We start from the raw sequence: 22,393 nt of genomic DNA on the forward strand, positions 1-22,393 counted from the left end.
TTGATCTTGTATAGCAAAAGCACCAACTGGATTAACAGCAGAAAACATTGTAGGTATTACTTTACATTGACTACTTATTCTATCCGTTGAACATGATAATTAACTGGAATACCAGAAGTTATCTGGTGAGTCTCAAGAGTACTGAAGTAACTGAAGCTCTGAATCATTGATGAGGTGAGCATGGTATCAAACTTAATGCTTGCCTTTGTACACTTGTGAATGCAACAGATTTCAAAAACAAGTACGACGTGCTGTTTGGAGCAAAGCATTAAATTGTCTTTGGGGCCCTACTGCAACTTTCTCCTGTCAAAGGACAGCCTGTTTCCAAGACACTTCTCCAAAATAAAACAAGGAATTCTCTTGGCAATGTAAATATGTAAATATGTAAATATGTGTCGAAAATATGAATACAAGAAACTAGGAAAGAATATGTGACAAGCATCTGATAAGGAATTTGGAGATATTCTAAAGGATATAAGAATAGGAATTTTGACAAAAAGATGGTAAACGAGCTTTGGAAAGTCAACTAATAAAGAAACTGTTTACGTCTCAAAACACCAGCACAACTAGTGTATATTTTAATTACAGAAGACAAATCCATATTTAGTTAAATGCCTACACTACAAGAGGGCTCCAACTTTAATGAAGAACTACTGAAATTGGAAGAACCAGCATATGTTAGAAATTCCAGCTATCGATAAAATTGAACACAAGGGAGTAACAATACTAAGTGAAAAACTAAAAACAAAACTGGGTTATTTGGAAAAGTCTGTATTGAAGACTGCAGTTTTATAAAAGTCTTTACGTGTGTCTAAAAACTGTTGAGTTATTTTGCAGCGTAATTTGAATGTAGAGGAAGGATTAGTAAATGGTGTGGTGGATAAAGTTATTAATTGTATTAATGTTCCAAACAGGGATCAGATAGAATTCTTGATTGTCAACTTCGATCAAATTGATGGAGTAAAGCAGATTGGGCATTATGTTTAGGGGTGGGTGGAATTTGCGTAGACGCGCTACGCAAAGCTCCGCGAAATGGTAAAAAAATCTCTGGGAACACGCAGAAATTCCGTGAACATGTGGAATTGCTTGTTCGCGATGCTTTTTTCCTGTTTGCGATCTCTGTTTGCGTGCTTGGGGGAAATATCTCGCGAACATGCATTTTGAGAAGCAAGCGAAAAATTCCGCGAAGCCGCGGAATGCAGAATTTTGGGTAATTCCGTGTTCTCCGCGGAACACGAAATTACCTAAATTCCGCAAATTCCGCGAGCGGTAGGGAATTTACCACCCAGGCCTAATTGTGTTGTACGATTTGCTTGTACGATTTGCTTGTAAAGGACTTGTATGTCAGATGACAGCAGATCACAGTGTCTCTAGCGTATGCTGTACCTATCCACAAATCTCAAGGCTTAAGTATAGACAGAGCTTTTGTAAACATTGGTAATAGTGTGTTTAAAGAAGGAATGGCATATGTTGCATTATCTCAAGTAAAAACATTGTCTGGTTTGAATTTAATGAGAAAAAAGTTAGTGCCAATGGAAATTGTGTAAGAGAGTTTAATCTTTTAAGAAGACTGTATGCTCCTCATTTAGGACAACATCCTATTTATGAAAACGGATGATATTTCCAAAACATAAGCATACGAGACACTCAACTGAACTCCAAGATAGGCACTTATAGGGTGTCACTTTTAGACGCAGCACTCACTATATTTTGAATTATGGATATGGTTTTTTTCTTGATAGAGGGCGATACTGCTCTCGCGTTTGCTAAACTAAGAGAAGTTTTTGGTAATGTTGCAGGACCATGTTACTTCATGGGATTATGTTCGACTGGGTATGATTATTGTTTTACAGTTACTCGGACTAAGAAGCTGATTCAGGGATTGTCAATTGAGAATGATACGGTTGTCCCACTAAGATTTAACCTGTGGGTTGGAATTATCACCACAGTTCAAGTATGTACATTCCGGGTTCTTTAAATATTACTCATATATAGGGACTTTATTTCATTCGAAAATTGGACGCATGGCTGCTGTAATTCTCTGTCTTTTTTCTTTTCTTCCTGTTCCTTTGTATATATAGAGGATAGACCAGAAGACAGTCAAGGTTGGTCTCATTCGTGAACAGTATTTCCTTCCTGGGTGTTGTTTGTGACACTTTAGGTTTTTGTTGGTTGGTGGTCTTTAGAGTGAAGGTGACACACCTACTCGATAGTGCACGTTTTGGGTGACTACTACTACACGTTAGGTTTATGTTACCACTGTACACAAAGTTTTGGATTTCTGACGGTTGGTATCATATGTACACTGAACCTTTTTTTTAGATCTATTCATGGGTGTGGATTTGATACAATATGAATTATTTTACCTAATACTTGTTCTTCTAACGTAAGAAGGTTTCACGGTGAAGGCCGAAGTGTAAAACTGTTTAGAAGATGTACAGATGTACTCAATTCAGCAATAGTTACTATGTCATATGGTTTTATTTAGCCTTGAAAAGTCGCATGTACATACTTTACAAGAAGCGATGAAACACGTGTTGGCTCATGGCTTTCTGATCTGAAGTGACTACTGAAGACCAATAAAAGAATCAAGTGTCAACTGTGATTTGTATATATATGTGCATTGACTCAGTCACTAATGCTACTACTGACATTGTTATGTGTAATTTACTTTTACGTGTGCTAGGGATGCTTAGTACTTGAATTGCGGCCTTGGCTGCAGGATTTGGGGAGGCTGGTGGTTCTTCCCACCTTTTAGCACCGTACTTATTAGTTGGATCTACAGATACTAGGTGGATTTACCCTTTGGGCGCCGTTACCTATATACAATACCACTTTTCCTTGACTTGTACAGTTAGCTAACAGGTGGCTGCCCGGGTACACCATGGATACCTTTGATAAAGAAAGAAACAATAGAGACAAAGAAGCTCATGAACTATTTGATAATGTAACTAGCAACAAGGCATCAGGTTCTAAGAATCCTGGTGCAAATTTTATGAGACAAGAAGGTTTAAGAGAAAAATTCTTTCGTTTGGAGAGATTACATAAAAATGAAATGTCCAAATGGTGGGACGGGGCCACCTTACGCCAATACATTAAGGTGCAGAGAATACCTAGCGGCCTACGGTCCCAAATTATACCGACATACGATGATTTGGATATAGACTTATTAGTAGCATGGGAACAAGAACTAACCAACAACTCTAACAAACTAATGGATATATTCATAGAGAATTGCGATAAGAAGGCGATTAGATTTCAGAAAGAAATAGAGGCATTGGAACTTGAAATTAAATCATTGAATTTACCTGAGGCAACTGACACAAGCATTTACAATGCAATAGGTCTCGCATTGACGCGAGTTTGAGCTATTGGCATTGCAAATAACAATGCCTTTTATTTTTGTTTTCTTTTTAAAACATAAATGAAAGGCATTGTAATTTATAATGCCAATAGATTGAACTCGCGTCACTGCGAGACCTATTGCATTGCAAATGCTTGTTGTTCAATAGCTTGCGATAGAATGTCACTCAAAGTGTCACTCATAAGGTAGGCCAATGTCTCACACAGACCTACTACATTGTAATGGCACACATATTCATACTGAAATCTTGGCAGCTATATAGAAGGAGTCTTGTTTCAAGGCCAGTTGGTCAGTAGGGTGCCTGGATGTCACCTTCCGTAACCAAGTTTCGGAATCTCGCCCTCGCCCAAGAGTATCACCAAATCACCAGAAGCGAAAGCCTTTATTCCGCCCTTAAAATAGTCGACACACCAATCATCAAGGAAACCAACTTGGGCTACTACACCGGAAGATATCTCCTTAATGCCCTGGAAGTCGTTGCTCAGCCACATGTGGGTGGGTAGTTGTATTATGTATTGTGTTGGGCTGCATATTCACATGTTGTGGAGATGTGGGGTGGGACTGTCCAGAAGAGATTGGGTCTCCTGGTAATGAGAGGGAGCTCCGTCAGCTGTATAAAGACAAGATCAGTACAAAGAGGACCTAGCAGTGCCCTATGACTCACACACCTGTCAGGAATGGGCTTATTGTTCTTGGCTGTTAGAGGAGGGGACATCAGCAACATGTGTGTGGGACGCAAGGTCCTAGTAGCAGCGTCAGAGAAGTGTCAGGCTTTCACATGGAACTGTCTTGGACCCATACTGCAGCATATGAGTTTTACCAGCAGTGACAGAAGATTTAGGACATACGAACAGCAAGTAATAAGCAGCAGCCAGGAGGTGGAATGTGCGTAGCCTTAAGTAGGGCAACTGGTCCTACTTGAGCAATGAGCACAGAAGGCACCCAACAGCAGCCTGTAAGCGCAGAAGAGGCATTATGGTGAAGGGGCGCAGTTAGTATGTCAGATTAGATCAGCAGTCTGTGGCTTTTTTCATTAAAGTATTTTAATTTTTAGATAGCGAAGAGCACCTGAAACAAAATGATACACTCTGCAATCAGCTTGGACTCCCGGAGTTTAGGCACTTCCCACACCCTCACCGACCGTGTAGAGACAGCACCAAATCCAGCAAGATGTGTAAGAGTCCCAGTGAGAACGGAGATGGGGTGGGGGGTTGGTTTAAAAACAACTGAGTGTGGAAGGATGGCGGGAATGAAGAAAACAGCCCAAAAACTAGTAAAATACTGGCAGCTGAAATGGACACTGAAGCCAATGATCTCACTGTGACACAAGAAAAACTAGGAAACCTTGCATCAGTCCCGGCTGCCACTTTACCCCTTTGTGTGATCCTAGGCAGTTACAGTTTTCACAGTGCCTCCTTTTCCATCATCACATAAGAGCATTTTGAAATACATCAGCTCACGGTGTAAACACGTATAGGTAGGGGGGCGTGTCTCTTGGTTCACAAACAGCACCGTCATCACGGCAGAGGGGGCATACATGTTTCTACTTACGTGTTCGGAACCTGTCACTTCTAATAACTTGCGCTCGGTGCAATGAAGTAATCTAACATACTAAAATAACATGCCTCACGTTATAAAGAATTGCACACTAATAATGAGCCGAGATGCAGCTGGTGACATTTGAAAGTGGTGAGGCGTAAAATTAGTGGTGGAGCACACTGCGGCAAGCGAGCGTGCCGAGCGACCCGAACTACAGTTTTCTTTTCTCCTGACCTTTACTAATTCTGTGATCATGAGCACATCGCCCGTCAATTTTGAATCCATCTCTCTCACTCTGCAAATCTTGCGATTCGAAAGGAAGTCCAGTTCGCATGATGTGTTCTCCAACAGAAAGTCTTAAAAAAGTAAAATAGGTCCACGTAGTCAGCCAGTTTCGGGTCCGACACTAGTCACAGGCACACAAAAAGATTAATTGTAGGTTCCATTCGTAAGACGTAAATAGCGCATCTCCAGCACCTCACCTTAAAAAATAAAATAGATCGCCGTCACCATGCCTTTGCACTTGGTAATATTAACACAGAACTCTCCACTTAAAGCGGACAGTTTTGTAAACATTTAGCGCTGCTGGGCACGGAGGGAGTGAGATGAAAAGGGTGGTGAAGCGAGATGTAAAGATTGAGGAGCAAGATGAAGCAGATACTGGGCTTTTGGGGGGTTGAGTATACGCCGGGGGTTTCAAAAGCGGCCATGTGAAATCTTGCTTAGAAGAAGTGCTCATGTTGTAAATGGAAAAAAAAGTTCATTGGCACAAGTAGAAGCGGACAAGTCCTCCGGTAATATTCCTGGGAGTTAACTATTGAGAAGTGGGTGGGATTTCGTCGCCAAACGCAAACCCCTTTAACTGAAGTTAAATAACCTCACAAATACTTTGCTCTGTTGGCGCCCATCTGTGTGAAGTAGCTGAGATTAGCACCAGTAAAAAAAAAGCCATTAATCAAGCAGGATGGCTCTGTCTCCCTTCACGCCCAGGGAGGAGGGAGATGCGAGCAGAGCATCAAAGGGCTGGGTGAGAAGGGAGGGGGGAATGCAAGGGTCAAAGCGGCGAAAGTGAAAGTAATCGAGCAGAGCATCAAAGGGCTGGGTGAGAAGGGAGGGGGGAATGCAATGAGCAGAGGAGCAGCTGTGCACGTGCATGTGATGATCGTGCACTCAAGGTTTAGGCCAGCCAAAAGACTGGGTAGCACTTCGAAAATCCCACATATAAAATGTCTCTTCGAGCCTTTGGCTCGCGAGACCTAAAAAACTATACCATACTATTACTAAACGATATATTGAAACACCATTTAGCGGAAATCAAACAGCGTAAAACCAGAAACCTAAGGAGGGATGAGTTTGACTACCTTAATGGTAGAATCTTTACGTTTGCCAAAAAATATGATGACATGGTGACCAAGGACAATCAGAACAAACCTATGGAAGCGGTTTCGATTAACCCTAGCACAGCATCCCTAGATACACCTCTGACCAGTTGAGGGGAATCTGATAGGGGGCATCTACTGACACTGGTAATAGTGAGAATCGTTTTTTAAAGGAGGTCCAACGTATCAAGAGGAGGAACAGAGAACAGAACAGACGCACTACATCAGGCCCAAGACAAGGAGGGGAAAAAGAGGGGGCAGCAGGGTAAGAGAAACCAGGGATGAGAACCAAGTCCTCGACCCAGAAGAAATAGATTATTTGCATGTATTGAATCGGTCAACTAAAAGTTTATCTGATGATGTTATGTCGTTATTACAGAAAGGTCTGAGTTTTTGCCCAAAAAATAGTGGTCATTTTTGTGAACTCAAGATTGATCGCTACAAATTTGTTAAACGCTTAAAAATAAAAAAAAACATTTAATGATGCTGAATGGAATGTATAAAGTACCTGAAAAACCTTATCTTTTGCATCAAATGAGTGAAATTACAATTCAAGATGTCTTAAATACTAGATTGTTATTGTCACTTACGGAATGTGAAGATGAGGTTATAACAGCCGATATTGTGATGAGAGACTTGAATGTAGTGAGTGACGTTCCTATACCTAGTGGTCTAAAAGAAAGATCAAAATAATAATAATACTGATATTTGTAGAGCGCGAACAGCTACCTCACGAGGAGGTGTCTGGACACCCACACTGCACACTGGCAATAACATTGATATCTTCCACAAATAGGTACTGGCAGATTTGAACAGACACGCAGATAAAGAACATCGTCATGTCAATATGACGGACAATCTGACATATAGTGAGAGACAATCGTTGAGAAAGTTGAAGAATGATGACAGTATCACTATCAGGGAGGCTGACAAAGGGGCGAATATTGTTGTGATGGAGAGTGTACACTATGATATGGAGATCCTCTCGCAGCTTAATGACAGTGAGTGCTATGAATTTATTCCTAACAATCCTATCTGGAAGCTTACGGACCATATAAATATGCATCTAAAACAATGGCATGGAATGGGCTTATTAAACAATGATGAAATATATTACTTGAGGGTTGATCGACCACGTTATCCCTATCTTTACACACTCCCGAAAGTACATAAAGACCTCCCTTTTCCGCCAGGTAGGCCTATCATTGAGGGGATCGAGGGGCCCACTGAGAAACTTTCAGAATATGTTGAATTATTTTTAAAACCCCTAGTAAACAATTTACCCTCTTTTATTCGCGATAACAAGCATATCCTAGGTACACTATCTGATCTGACGTGGGATGACAGTATGAGCCTGGTAACATTGGACGTCACAGCTCTATATACCAGCATCAGACGTGAATATGGACTGAAAGCGAGTAGGAAGATTCTCAGCACTAGGTCAGCGAGTGCGTGGGAACATACCGAGATGCTAATTAGTATGATCAAATTGATTTTAGACAATAATGTTTTTTTCTTTAAAGAGAAGTGGTTCCGACAGAAGCAGGGAGTTGCTATGGGCTCCAGATTCTCACCTTTGTATGCCAACCTTTTCATGGGTTGGCTTGAGGAGGTGTGGATCTGGAGTTCTGTAGGCATGAAATGGAATGACTCAATTCTGTTCTGGGGACGTTACATTGACGATTGTCTGATGGTTTGGACAGGAGACGATGAAAAATTAAGAAGTTTTGTCGAACATCTCAACAACAATGATTAAAACATTAGATTCACTCATGTACACAGCAGGGATAAGATCATTTTCCTTGACACTGAATTATACATTAGGGATGATCATATTCAGAGCTGATTATTTCGCAAAGCAACAGCTTGTAATTCCATATTACACGTTGCCAGTGCTCACCCCTCCCATCAGATTGAGGTTATCCCGTACGGGGAATTAATCAGAGCTAGACGTAACTGCAGCGACGACCCGGAGTTTGAAGAATGCACCAATGCCATGGCTGCACGCTTCAAAAGGAGGGGATATGACAGACGTATCCTAGATAGAGCTAGTTCCAGGATTAACAAAGTTAAAAGACAAGATACTCTTAAGGAACGAACTGAAGAAAAGAGAAAAGATGACAAAATTAGGATGGTGTCTAATTATAACACCCTGTCTAGGGTACTTATATAAAGTCTGAACAGACATTGGCATCTTCTCAGGGAAGATATATCCCTGGGAGGGTCTATTAACTCGAGACCAGATATAACCTATAGAAGAGGCACAACCCTTAAGAATTTGTTACGGCCTAGTTACCGTACTACTGGCAAGATGCAAACTTTAGAATTTTTTGGTTGTGGCCGTTGCGTCGCCTGTAAGTGGGCGAGTAGCAAAAGAAAAGAGTTCACAGGTCCAGGCGGTAAACATTACAAAATTATGACCAATATTAATTGCAACACCAAGTATCTGGTCTACAAAATTGAGTGTAGATGTGGCAAAAAATATGTGGGCAGCACAATCAGGACATTGCGCGAAAGGATTGGGGAACATGAGGGCAGTGAAACTCAATGACCTTAGATATCCTATTGCCGCACATATAGCCCAATGTGAGTCACAAGGGAGGAATAAGGACTTTCTGCTTTATGGGATAGAACAGACATTGAGACACCCACGTGGGGGCAATAGAGAACTGATGTTACGAAAGAATGAGGCATCTTGGATTCTCAAAATGCATACTACAGAAAATTGGTTTGAATATCGATCATGAATTACATTACTTTCTAGGGAGATAAAAAACAGCAGTGTGTAACCTTACTGCGGTTCTGATTCTCCTATTTTGTTAGAATATTTATCATGAGTTACGGATTTTAGGAACAGCTGCTTGTAACCTTTCTGCTCTTCTGATCACTTGAATTCTAACAGTTTTTCTTCACCTGCTACGCTGGGTGGGAACAGCATGCTTCCTTACTGCCATCCTTATTCCTGTTATATGAATAGTTTACCTTATTCAGTTTTTGATGTTGTAGATATAAGATTTTCTGCGACATAGGTTTCTTAAAGATGTGGAATGTGACTTACACTATTGACGGTTTGTGAGAATTACCTATGTACATTACTTACATATATAGCTAGATATATAAATATGCAGAATTGAATTAGGTTGGGTCTGTACATATGACCAAAACTCTCTGGGGGGTCTCTAATTTTTTAGGATATATTTTCTGATTTACCAAGGGAGTAGACAGATTTCTCTCTATTTCTATTCTCATTTTTCCTAACACATATAATCTGTCCCCTATCTTGCATTATTGAAGAGGTCAGTTGTTGTACACTTATTATTAGATTGACAGCAAGATGGACGCCGGGCCGATGGACATGTGGAGAGTCCAAGAGGACATTGCTTTTCTAAATGTTGGAGATACTTAAGGGTTTGACTCCTGCAATACATTGTTTTTCTGTATGCAGGAGGGCTCTACAGAAATCGTATGTTAATACATCCTTAGAAATATAACTTTCCATTGAAGTCCATGCATGTAGACATGAATGTGGTCTGTTAGATACACAGTTGATCCTAATTTGATTTACTTTCACGGGTATATTGTGCTGCTTTTTAATTGTGGTGATGCGTTATTCAAGTGGCTGCATTTGATCAGTTCTGAGGAGTTTCGTATAGTGGCTTTATAGTAACCATTAGGATCTAGTACATCTTAAGATGTTGGATTCGCTAACCAGAATACATAGTACGTCTTTGGTCACGTGGTGACAGGATCTGAGGTGAAAGTTTAAAAATGCCGGCATTCGTTCTTGTATTTGAGTCTTCGGCGGGATAACTACATACGTGACGATGAGGATTTACATGGTGAGAGGCATTTCGGAGATTGATATAGGTATCGTTACCTGATGCGCGGACTAATATTTGATAGTATTTAATTACTGCAGAATGGGGAGGAAATGAGACGTGTATCGCCTTTTTACTTATTTTGTCATTGATATGGGATATAAGACTTTAGTTTTCATATTGAAGAAAACCGAAAGGTAGCAACCAGACTTTTACGATCTGACATTTTTCAGTATAATGGTAAGGTTCGGTCTAACAAGAGCCTTGTGATTACTACCAGGGGGTGACTGTTGGCGCACCCTGTTTATAATCTATGTACATGATATTGTTTAGCTTAGTCACACAGGAGCCTTCCAAACTTAGGGTTTAACAATAGGCACATTTAAAGCTGAGTTAGGCACTTATAGGGTGTCACTTTTAGACGGCGCACTCACTATATTTTGAATTATGGATATGTTTTTTTTCTTGATAGAGGGAGATACTGCTCTCGCGTTTGCTAAACTAAGAGAAGATTTTGGTAATGTTTGAGGACCATGTTACTTCATGGGATTAAGTTCAACTGAGTATGATTATTGTCTTACAGTTACTGAGACTACACAGTACTAAGAAGCTGATTAAGGGATTGTCAATTGAGAACGATATGGTTGTCCCGCTACGATTTAACCTGTGGGTTGGAATTATCACCACAGTTCAAGTATGTACATTCCGGGTTCTTTAAATATTACTCATATATAGGGACTTTATTTCATTGGAAAATTGGACGCATGGCTGCTGTAATTCTTAGTCTTTTTTCTTTTCTTCCTGTTCCTTGTATATATAGAGAATAGACCAGAAGACAGTCAAGGTTGGTCTCATTCTTGAACGGTATTTCCTTCCAGGGTGTTGTTTGTGACACTTTAGGTTTTTGTTGGTTGGTGGTCTTTAGAGTGAAGGTGACACACCTACTCGATAGTGAAAGTTTCGGGTGACTACTACTACACGTTAGGTTTACGGTACCACTGTACACAAAGTTTTGGGTTTCTGACGGTTGGTATCATATGTACACTGAACCTTTTTTTTAGATCTATTGACGGGTGTGGATTTGATACAATATGAATTATTTTACCTAATACTTGTTCTTCTAACGTAAGAAGGTTTCACGGTGATGGCCTAAGTGTAAAACTGTTTAGAAGATGTACAGATATACTCAATTCAGCAATAGTTACTACGTCTTATGTTTTTATTTAGCCTTGAAAAAGTTGCATGTACATACTTTACAAGAAGCGACGAAACGCATGTTGGCTCATGGCTTTCTGATCTGAAGTGACTACTGAAGACCAATAAAAGAATCAAGTGTCAACTGTGATTTGTATATATATATGTGCATTGACTCACTAATGCTACTACTGACATTGTTATGTGTAATTTACTTTTACGTGTGCTAGGGATGCTTAGTACTTGAATTGTGGCCTTGGCTGCAGGATTTGGGGAGGCTGGTGGTTCTTCCCACCTTTTAGCACCGTACTTATTAGTTGGATCTACAGATACTAGGTGGATTTACCCTTTGGGTGCCGTTACCTATATAAAATCCCACTTTTCCTTGACTTGTATAGTTCGCGTTTAGGCCCCTGTAACATTTTGACCACATAAGGTATCCACGCTAAATTTGCGTCCTTTTTTCTAACATCATGGGGATTCTAAAGGTACCTAGGGTTTGTGGATTCTCTTGGAGGGGACCCAGAAATTAGCCAAAATACAGCTTAATATTTTTTTTTTTTTGAAGAATTGAAAAAAAGGGCTCCAGATGAAATCATCTGGTTTTTTCCCTGCAAATGGTATTAAAAAAAGGGGTTGTGGTGCTGAAATCACCATCTCCCAAGCTTTCAGGGACAAGCCGACTTTGGTCAGAAAACCAAATTTGTTTACACAGTTTTGGCATTTTTCTGGGACATAGCCTATTTTTGCAATTTTTTGTGCTTTCAACCTGTTTCCAGTTAATGGTAGAACTGGGTGTGAAAGCAATAATGGATCCTGGAGAGCTATACCTTTTAGAAAAGTAGACAAAATTCTGAATTCAGTAAGTGGTCATTTGTGTAGATCCTTCAAGGTTTCTTCATAGAAACTAACAGTTAAATATAGGAAAAATTGAAAATTTGTTGAAAACAACAGCCATTTGTGTCCACGTTTTCACCTGTAACTTCTAATTATGACAGCTGTATGAAAGCAATATACCGTTACATTTTCTGGACCTTTCTGGTTGTGGGGATATATAGGACTTGTATGTTCACGAAGAACCCAACGAACCCAGAGCCAATAACTGAGCAGCGTCTTGCAATGGTTTTTCATTATGTACCTGGTATATAGCAATTATTTTGGAAAACTTGGTATGATAGACACCTATGTATTTCTGAAATGGGAACAAAATATAGAGTTTAGAAACAGTAGATATTTGCACATTTCTGAAATTGGGAGTACCCATACTAGTTTGAGAATTATAGGTCATTTTTCAAAATGACTTCTTATTTACACATTGTCTTTCATTTGGAAGGCAGAAATGCATCGAAAGTCAATAGGTAATAACAGTTGCACTACAATTCTGTGTTACACTAAGTCTCTCGAAAAAAATGGCACCTCACCTGTGTGGGTATGCCTAGTGCCCGCGACAGGACACGGCCCAAAACGCAACGTGGACACGCACATTTTCACAGTGAAAAATTACCTTTTTTTGCAAAGTGCCTCGCTGTACTTTTTGAACCATAGCTCTGCTGGCACCTAGGAAAACCTAGCAGACCTATACATTTTTGAAAACTAGACACCCATGGGAATCTAGGATGGGGTGACTTGACTGGGTCTCACCAGGTTCTGTTACTCTGAATCCATTGCAAACCTAACAAATTGTCAAACAAAACACATTTTCCTCACATTTCTGTGGTGGAAAGTTCTGGAATCTGTGTGGATCCACAAAATTCTACCCACCCCACGTTCCCCAAAGTCTTCCAAGAAAAATGGTACCTCACTTGTGTGGGTAGGCCTAGTGCCTGCGACAGAAAACGGCCCAAAACGCAAGGTGGTCACACCTCATTTTCAGAGTGAAAAAGGACCCTTTTTTTCAAAGTGCCTAGCTGTAGTTTTTGAACTCTAGCTCTGCCGGCACCTATGGAAACCTAGCAAACCTATACATTTTTGAAAACTAGACATCCAGGGAATGCTAGAGAGGTATGGCTTGCATGGATCCCCCAACGTTTTCTTACCCTGAATCCCTTGCAAACCTCAAATTTAGCCGAACAAATCACTTTTCCACACACTTTTGTGTGGAAAAGTAGTGGCATCACCGGACTGACAAAAATTTCCTACCACCCAGCGTTCCCCCGGTTCTCCCGATAAAAATGGTGCATCACTCATGTGGGAAGCCCAAGTACCCGTGACAGGCAAGGGCCCAAAATGTATTGAGGCAACATCAAAATTGCCTATCACAAAACGACCTGGCTTTGCAAGGGGGGGGGTCACCTGGGTTTTTGGCCCCATGCTTGGTGGCCAGCTAGGGAAACCTCCCAAACCCACACATTTCTGAAAGTAGACACCCGGGGGATTCCAGGGAGGTATGGCTTGCGTGGATCCCCCAAAGTTTTCTTACCCAGAAGGCCCTGCAAACCTCAAATTTAGCTGAAAAAAATCACTTTTCCCTAGCCTGGTGGGCTTTCTGCCGCCCTGGGGGGGGATCGGGGGAGGGGGGTTCACCCCGATATGCCCCCAAGGGGGTTAGAAAGACTGTGGCTATTAGTTTGGGTGTTGGGGCATTGGTATGCCCATTCTGGGTTGCCTCCACCCCCACGAATAAAAAAAGCCAGCATAATCGCTGGAGCCTAGTGTGCTCTCTGATGCCCCCTGGGGGGGCAGATCAGGGGCTACTGCCCAAATCTGTCTCCTGGGGGGCAGAATGACTGTGGAATTTTTGGGGGCATGGTGGGGTCATTGGCAAGCCCATTCTGGGCAGCCCACACCCCTGAATAAAAAGAAAATATTCCCTGATGTATATTGGTCTTTCTGCCCCCCGGGAGGCAGATATGGGGCTTTTGCCCCTATCTGCCTCTGGGGGGGGCAGAAAGACTGTGGCAATTTTTGGGGGGTGGGGGCATTGGCATACCCATTTTGGGCAGCCTCCACCCCGAACTTTGAAAAGAAAAATCCATGGTGCCTAGTGGGCTTTCGTACTGATGCCTTCTGGGCTTTCTGCCCCCCTCAGGGGGCAGATCAGGGGCTACTACTCCCATCTGCCTCCGGGGGGCAGAAAAACGGTGGCATTTTGGGGGGGTGGGGGCATTGGCATGCCAATTCTGGGCAGCCTCCACCCCGAACTTTGAAAAGAAAAATCCATGGTGCCTAGTGGGCTTTCTGCCCCCCAGGGGGCAGATAAGGGGCTATTGCCCCATCTGCCTTTCAGGGGGGCAGAACGACTGTACCATTTGGGTGGGGGCATTGGTATGCCCATTCTGGGCAGCCCCCAACCCAATGTAAATATAAAAAAAAATCCTGAGGCCTAGTGGGCTTTCTGCCTCCTGGGGGGGGCAGAAAGTCTTGTGCCTTCTTTGGGGGGTTAGGGTGGGGGCATTGGCTTGCCCATTATGGGCAGCCCCCACCCTGGCATATAAAAAGAAAATCCCTGGCGCCTAGGGTGCTTTCTGCCCCCCGGGGGGGGGGGGCAGATTGGGGGCTACAGCCCCATCTGTCCCCCAGGGGGGGCAAAAAGTCTGTATGGCATAATTACATAGAGGGGAGCAAAGGCCCTTGCCCAAAGGGCCGCTCCCCCCTCCCTGGTGGCTAGTGGGTGGATCCCTGCTTGGGGATCACCCCTGGGGTGATCCCCAAGCAGGGATCCACTAGGGAAGGGTACCATTGGAAAGGGGAGAGACTCCCCTTTCTAACGATACCTCTCCCATGTTTTTCGGTGCTCGGGGGCGAAGATAGCCCCACAAGCATGTTTTCATTGTAATGACGAAAGCGCGCCATGCGCACTTTCGGCATTATAATGAAAACACCTAGTATGCTTTGGTAGGTTGGGGAAGCTCTTCCCCACCTTCCAAAGCAAAAAAAAAAGGAAATCCCTCTGCTGTTTACAGCAGAGGGATTTTGTTAATGTGTGCTCATGACGGAATGGTTCCGTCATGAGCACACTGGCACTTATGCTCATGACGGAACCATTCCGTCATGAGCAGAGAAAGGGTTAATGGAGGTGTTTGCACACTAATTTAAATAAGCAAATAGTAACTAACACACCCAAGACGTAATCCATGCCGCCTTTTACAGACACCTTACAGACGGACTGAGACACTCATTCAGATATCTACTAAAGAACTGACACTAGCAAGTAACCCATCAAGAGAAGTGCATCCAGTTCTACTGCTAGGCCGACCTGGCATTTTTTAAAATTGTTTTATTTTTTATTTTATTGAAACATTTCATAGTGATACATTAATACTCACAGTGCATCATGAAATCAGCAAAAAAGAATATAGAGCCAAGGCTTAGCATAAGTTACAGAGGTAAGACATATCGCCAAACTGGACATAGAAGCATTTTGAACAATCCCCTTGAGAAGCCTTAACCTACTGTTCTACCACATATAAAACACCTTAAAGATAGCCTGTGGGTAGGCCATAGGGTATGTTCTTATGTGCATAAAATCTAACATGTGTAGTTACAAGTGTCAGTGACCTAAATGCACACTTACAGGCCCATATACTCAGTTATAAATCCAGTCTTCCACCCTAATTTGAATGTTATATAAGGACATACAAAGGGGGGGAGTCACTAATACACACCTTGAGACAGTGTCACAAGATTCTAAACATTCTCTCTCATGCACAGACACAACTATTTTGTATCTACCAATAATGGAGGCACTAAGTACATTTCTTTGGTAAGTCAATAGTAAGTAACACAGGCAGGAGGCAATCCATGCTCCCTGTTACATATACAATTACAAAGCTATACAGTCACCATCAAAGGCAGTGATGGGCCAATAAAGTTACTTCCTTAGGGAAGCACCCCCCCACATAGGAACTGATAGACTCATTGAGATTTCTAATAAGGAACTGACACAACCAAGTCACCCATCCAGAAAAGTAGCACATTAAACTTGTGGTACACTTGAGGCTCTGTATCCAGTTCTACTGCTAGGCCAACTTGGCAAATAAAAACGCTTGAGAAGCCTTAACCTGCCGTTTTACCACATGTACATTAGCCGAAAGGTAGCCTGTAGCTAGGCCATAGGATACATCCTATGTACATAAAAGGCTACACATGAAGTTAGAAGCTTGAGTGAGCTATGTGCGCACTCACAGGCCAATATCCTGAGTTATACATGCAGTATTTCACCCAGATTCCAACTCAAATAAGTGCAGAGAAAAGGGGTGACCCACTAGTAACCTCCTCAATCCAGTATCAGAAACATCTAAACATTCGCACACGTGCACAGACACAACTCCTATGTATCTAGCACTAATAGAGCAATAGTAACTAACAGACCCAAGAGGCAATCCATGCTACCCCTTACATACAGTTACAGATCCTAGCAGCCACAAAAAGAGCCAGTGATGTATCAAAAACGTCAGTTACAAATGGAAACACACTTCCACATAGGGACTGAGACAGTCATTCAAACATCTATTAAAGAACTGACACTACCAAGTGAGCCTTCTGGACCAGTAACCATTTAAACATGTGTTTTCAGTTCTACTGCTAGGCTGACTTCGTATTTAAAATCACTTGACAAGCCTTACCCTGCTGTTTTACCATATATAGCTCACCCCTAAGATAGCCTATAGCTAGTCTATAGGGTACACTCCTATGTCCATAGAAACTAAGACATGTAGTTGAAAGTTGACAGTGGCCTACATGCACACTCACAGACCTATATGCTCAGTTATACATCCAGTCTTTCACCATGATTTGAGTCATATCTAGGTACATAAAAAAGAGGGGCACCACTAATACACCTCCTCAGACAGTGTCAAAAGCATCTAAACATTCACTGACACAAACAGACTCAACCTCTATCTATCTACTAGTAATGAAGAGGGATGCACACCAAGTTAAATTGCCCAATAGTAACTAACAGATCCAGGAACTAAAATATATCATCTCTTACATATACATTTACAGACCCATACAGTCCCAATAAGAGTCACTGATGTACCAAGAAAGTAAGTTACATATGGAAATACAACCTCACATACAGACTGACTCATCAGTTCAAATATCTAACAAAGAATTCACACTACCAACTCAGCCATCCAGACAACTAGCTCCTTTGAGATATTTAAGGTCTGCTACACTATAGTCATATACACATACAGATACTTAGGCATAGTTCTGCTCTCACTTAACAAGTGACATACTCACTCACACACCCATAAAACACTCAGGGATGTACTCACTGATCCATACACCCACTTATACATCAGCTCGATTACACTACCACTAATGCAACCACTGCTTCTCATTAATAGCTACTTATACACCTACTCACTAACGAATAGTCACTCACACATCCACATATACACATATATGCATACTTTCACACCCAGCCATATATCCACACAACCATTCATCCACTGAATTACTCACCCATTCAACTACTTGAACACCTATTCACTCACACAGCTGTTCACTCACCCATACAGTTACTCACACACCCACTTGCTTACTCATACGTACACTAACACATATACTTACTCACCCCTAAAGTCACTCAGACAAACACATACTCTTCTGTATAATTTCTCACACTCATTTATTCATCCATACACTCATAACCCAGTCACTCACCTATACAAAAACTCACACACCAACTCACTGATGTATACAATCTATGCCATACTCACACACTCATCCATACACATCTTATACACCTAGGCACTCAAGCATACGAAGTCTGTCATACCCACTCACTCATACATCAGCTCACACAGACACTCACTCATATATGCAAATAACCAGACATCCACACACTCAGGGATAGAACCAGTTATACATACACTCACTCACCCATATAGACACTTATACACCCATTCCCAAACTTGTATATAAAAAACTGACACACTCATTCATATACTTATAAAGTCACTATCACAGACACTCACTCACACATTCATATTGTAACACACCCAGTCGCTGACTTTCTAACCACTTACAATCAGTTGCCCAAATATAAAGACATATAAACATTGTATAACATTCTAAAAACATAACAACATGTGTTCAAATTCTTCCAAACATACATTCAACATATATATTTTCTTTATTTAACTCGAATAGGTGGTTCTAAACAGAACCAATGTTTTTTAAACATTTTTTCATTTTGACATTTTCTAGGAAATGTAATTTTTCCCAAAAATATAATGTCTTTTTCAGAACAAGCACATAAACTAGAAAACTGTGCTTCATCAACAAAAGAAAAAAATAGCAGCTGTGCGCATTTATTATTTTGATGAGTGTAGCAACAGCTCTCTCTCCAACACTCAATGAAGTGTTGCATTTCTTGAAATAAATGCCAATTCTTGCAAACTCGGGGATGGTATTAGGGATGGAAGTTATGTGAGTCCAAGCAGAAAAAGATACCAGCACCATCACTTCCAGTTGTTGCTTGCTGCACCACCCTCTGCCTCTCCACCTCTGCATGAGCCAAGCGGGTACTATGTATAGTACTGAGATGCTTGTACATGCTTGACATGCCACAGCTGTACTTCCGCTCTCTCTCAGAAGAAAGAACTTTTTTGTACAGGTTACAAGTCACTTTTCTTGCATTTACTCCCCCCCCCCCCCAGAAAGGAAAAGAATTGCCAAACAATACTCTTCTACTTTTTCGGTGGCTCTTCTTCCTCTTCCAGCAAATTCTGGTCTTCCTCCTCTTGCTGTTGTGAGGTTGATACCATCTTCAATTTTAAAAAATAGAAAAAAACCCCAACCAAACCTCCCTGCTACGTATCCAAACGACAGCAGACAAATTGTGAGCCACTCCCTACAATTTCTGGAAGCATTGAATTGGATTGAAAGGTGTTACACCAATGAAATATATTTCTTTCCAGGTCACATGGGGTGTGCAACTCCAACGCGGCTCCATCACGCCTGGGACATGACCCTGGAAGATATATTAAAATGCGTTTAATTACACAAATTGTCTCTAGATTATCTCCTTTTAATATATTAATAGTTAACCTCTTCCCCTTTCAAAAAAATTAACAATGTCTATATATATATTCACTTAAAAAACCATAGGTTTCACACATGTTATAGTTAGGTGGATATTTCACTTGTAAAAAACCAATGAATTTCCCCCATTATAGTTAGTTCAGATAACTAAAACTCACGCGACCGCAATCCACTGCTGATGACGTCACATATTACATCACTAATGACATGGTCAGTGCCATCACTCATGACATCACTGATGACATCATCCTTGTGATAGAGTGGCGGCTGCGCAAGTTATAGTTATCTGAATTAACTATAACGGGGGAATTTCATTGGTTTTTTACAAGTGAAATATCCACCTAACTATAACATGTGTGAAACCTATGGTTTTTTAAGTGAATTTGCAAGGTTTTTTAAATGCTAATTCCTAACTATAATGTGTGTGAAACCTATGGTTTTTTCAGTGAATTTGTACAGTTTTTTAAATGCTAAGTTGTGTATGTATTACTTTTTTTATATATTTATTTTACAATAAACTACGTATTAAAAAAAAAAATTAAATGTTTTTTTTGGGGGGTTTTCACCGTGCGCGCACCCCCGCAATGTTTTTTTTAAAAAATGTAAATGTTTTTTCTGCCTTCGGGGTCCTTCAGGAGCCCCTGACAAAGGCTAGGGGGTCAGGAACTCTCTACCCTTCCCCCTTTTCACGTTCGCCGCCTTCCTTTTTCACTCTCGCACTGAAAAAAACAAAATGGCGGCCGACACTTCCTGATTTCGACCGATTCGAACGTTGACTAACATGTAACCACCAATCAGAATTACGCTCGCGCACGTTAGGGTGCTCGTACAGTGCACGCACTGTGCTCGCACGGTGCGCGGCTTTAGAAAAGTATGTGCTTTTAACTTCAATTTTCTCAGTAACTACTGAACAGATTGACTCCATATATGCAAAAGGCACATCCCTGAGCTGAGGACTACCTCTCTGCCAAATTTCAAGTAATTCTGTTCAGCCGTTCGGGCTGTACCTTGGACTAAAGGTCTCTATGGAAAATTGCATGGGGAAAACGCATTTTGGGACCCCCCTTTTTTCTCAGCCCCCGCTTGACGAATCCCCCCGAGACTTTCAGGGTAGGAGCGAAGGCCAATGCTGATCCGTCTCAGCCATCCAACTTTCGACCGATCTCTCTGCCTCCGACCTTTTCCAAAATTCTGGAAAAACATGTAAATTCCCAGCTATCCTCCTTTGTTGAATCCCAGCTTCCAACACCATTTACAATCAGGGTTTACAGCAGGGTTTTCTACTGAAACTACTCTATTAGAGTCACTGAAATGCTTTGACACTGACTGGACATTGGCGACACAGTGGCCCTTATTTTACTTTACCTGAGTGCTGCATTCGACACGGTGTCACACACCGTGTTGCTGAAAGCTTTGCAATCCCTGGGTATTGAGGGCCTAGCGCTCCAATGGCTTGACTCCTTTCTTAGCAACAGTATGTTTCAGGTTTTTTCCTCCATGGCCAGCTCTAAAACTCACCTATCCCTGTATGAAGTGCCCCAAGGCTCTGTTCCGATCTCTCTATTGTTTAATGCTTATGTTCAACCACTGGCAGACATTGCCGAAGAGGCAGGGCTCTCCATTTTTCCCCATGCTGATGATACTCAGATTATTTTTTGATTCTCTGTAGTGAGGGAATCTGAATCATCTACTCTCCAGTCTGGTTTGAGGAAAATTGCGTCTTGGATGCAAGATAATCTACTCAAACTAAATGGAGAAGAAACAGAAGTTCTGATTTTAGGGGAAAAACAAGATCTTTGGAGTCCCCAGCACTGGCCCTTGGAAATGGGTGCCTTACCCCAGCCGGCTCATCACATGAGTAACCTAGGTTTTATCATTGACGATCAGTTATCAATGAAACATCAAGTCATGAAGGTGGCCTCAATCTGCTTCACCGTCCTTAAATGGTTAAAGAAGATTCTTTGGATGTTACCCTTCTCTACTCAAAGGCCAATAGTCAGGCCCTTGTTACATCTAGGCTGGACTGCGACAACGTCTTATATCTGGGTTCAAACAAAGATGTGAGACAAAGATTGCATGTGGTGCAAAATGCTGCTGCCAGTCTGCTCTGCCAAGTTCCTAAATCTGCCTCTATTTCAGGGTTTCTTTGCAACGTTCACAGGCTAAAGGTGCAGAATCATATTAAATTCAAAGCCTTGAGCTATATGTTCAAAATCAAAACTGGTTTAGCCCCTCAATACCTGCAATCTTTAGTTCAACACTATATACCTTCACACACCCTCCGCTCCACTACTCAGTTTAAATTCACTGTTCCCAGAATCAGATTGATGCGCATGTGAGGTCGATCCTTTGCTTACCTAGGACCCTCCCTGTGGAACTCCCTTCCCATCTCAGTACGAAAAGAAACGGTTTATGGGAATTTTTGCAGATATCTGAAAACTTGGTTGTTCAACTTCTAACATTTTTCCTCCTCTTCTCTTTCCCCCCAGGCTGGTGCCAGGAAACCCCTTGGGGTAGCTGTGCGCCTTATAAACTCAAATAACATAACATAACATACCTCTCACACCCCTACACAACCTCTAATAAACCCCCTGACACACCCACAGAATCACTCCACATTTTGAGAGTCACGTTTCCGGCACCGCAATGTGTTGCGTAGGGAACATGGTTCTGGAGAAGTTATAGAAGCAGTAATACACATATAACAACACTTTAACGTTTTCTTTTTGGAAGAGATTCACTATTATAGTAAAGGTAATAGTGCTAAAACCATTAAAATATATTTTTATTATGATCTTTGTACCTTTTGAAGAGCTGCAATACCATTGCGCGCCTACATGGCACCTACTTCCGGGGTCGTGACTCCCACGTTTTCAAGCATAATACTCAAATATATTATCTACTGGCGGTCGCCAGTAGATAGTTATAGTTAGGACCGTGTTTCCATAGGAAATCCGCAACATTCTATTTGGAATAACTTTGGCGCCGGTTGACGAATCCTCACGCTCCTACCCTGAAAGTCTCGGGGGGATTCGTCAAGCGGGGGCTGAGAAAAAAGAGGGGTCCCAAAATGCGTTTTCCCCATGCAATTTTCCATAGAGACC

This window comes from Triturus cristatus, chromosome 5_2, assembly GCF_964204655.1.
Source record: "Triturus cristatus chromosome 5_2, aTriCri1.1, whole genome shotgun sequence".
NCBI lineage: Eukaryota > Metazoa > Chordata > Amphibia > Caudata > Salamandridae > Triturus > Triturus cristatus.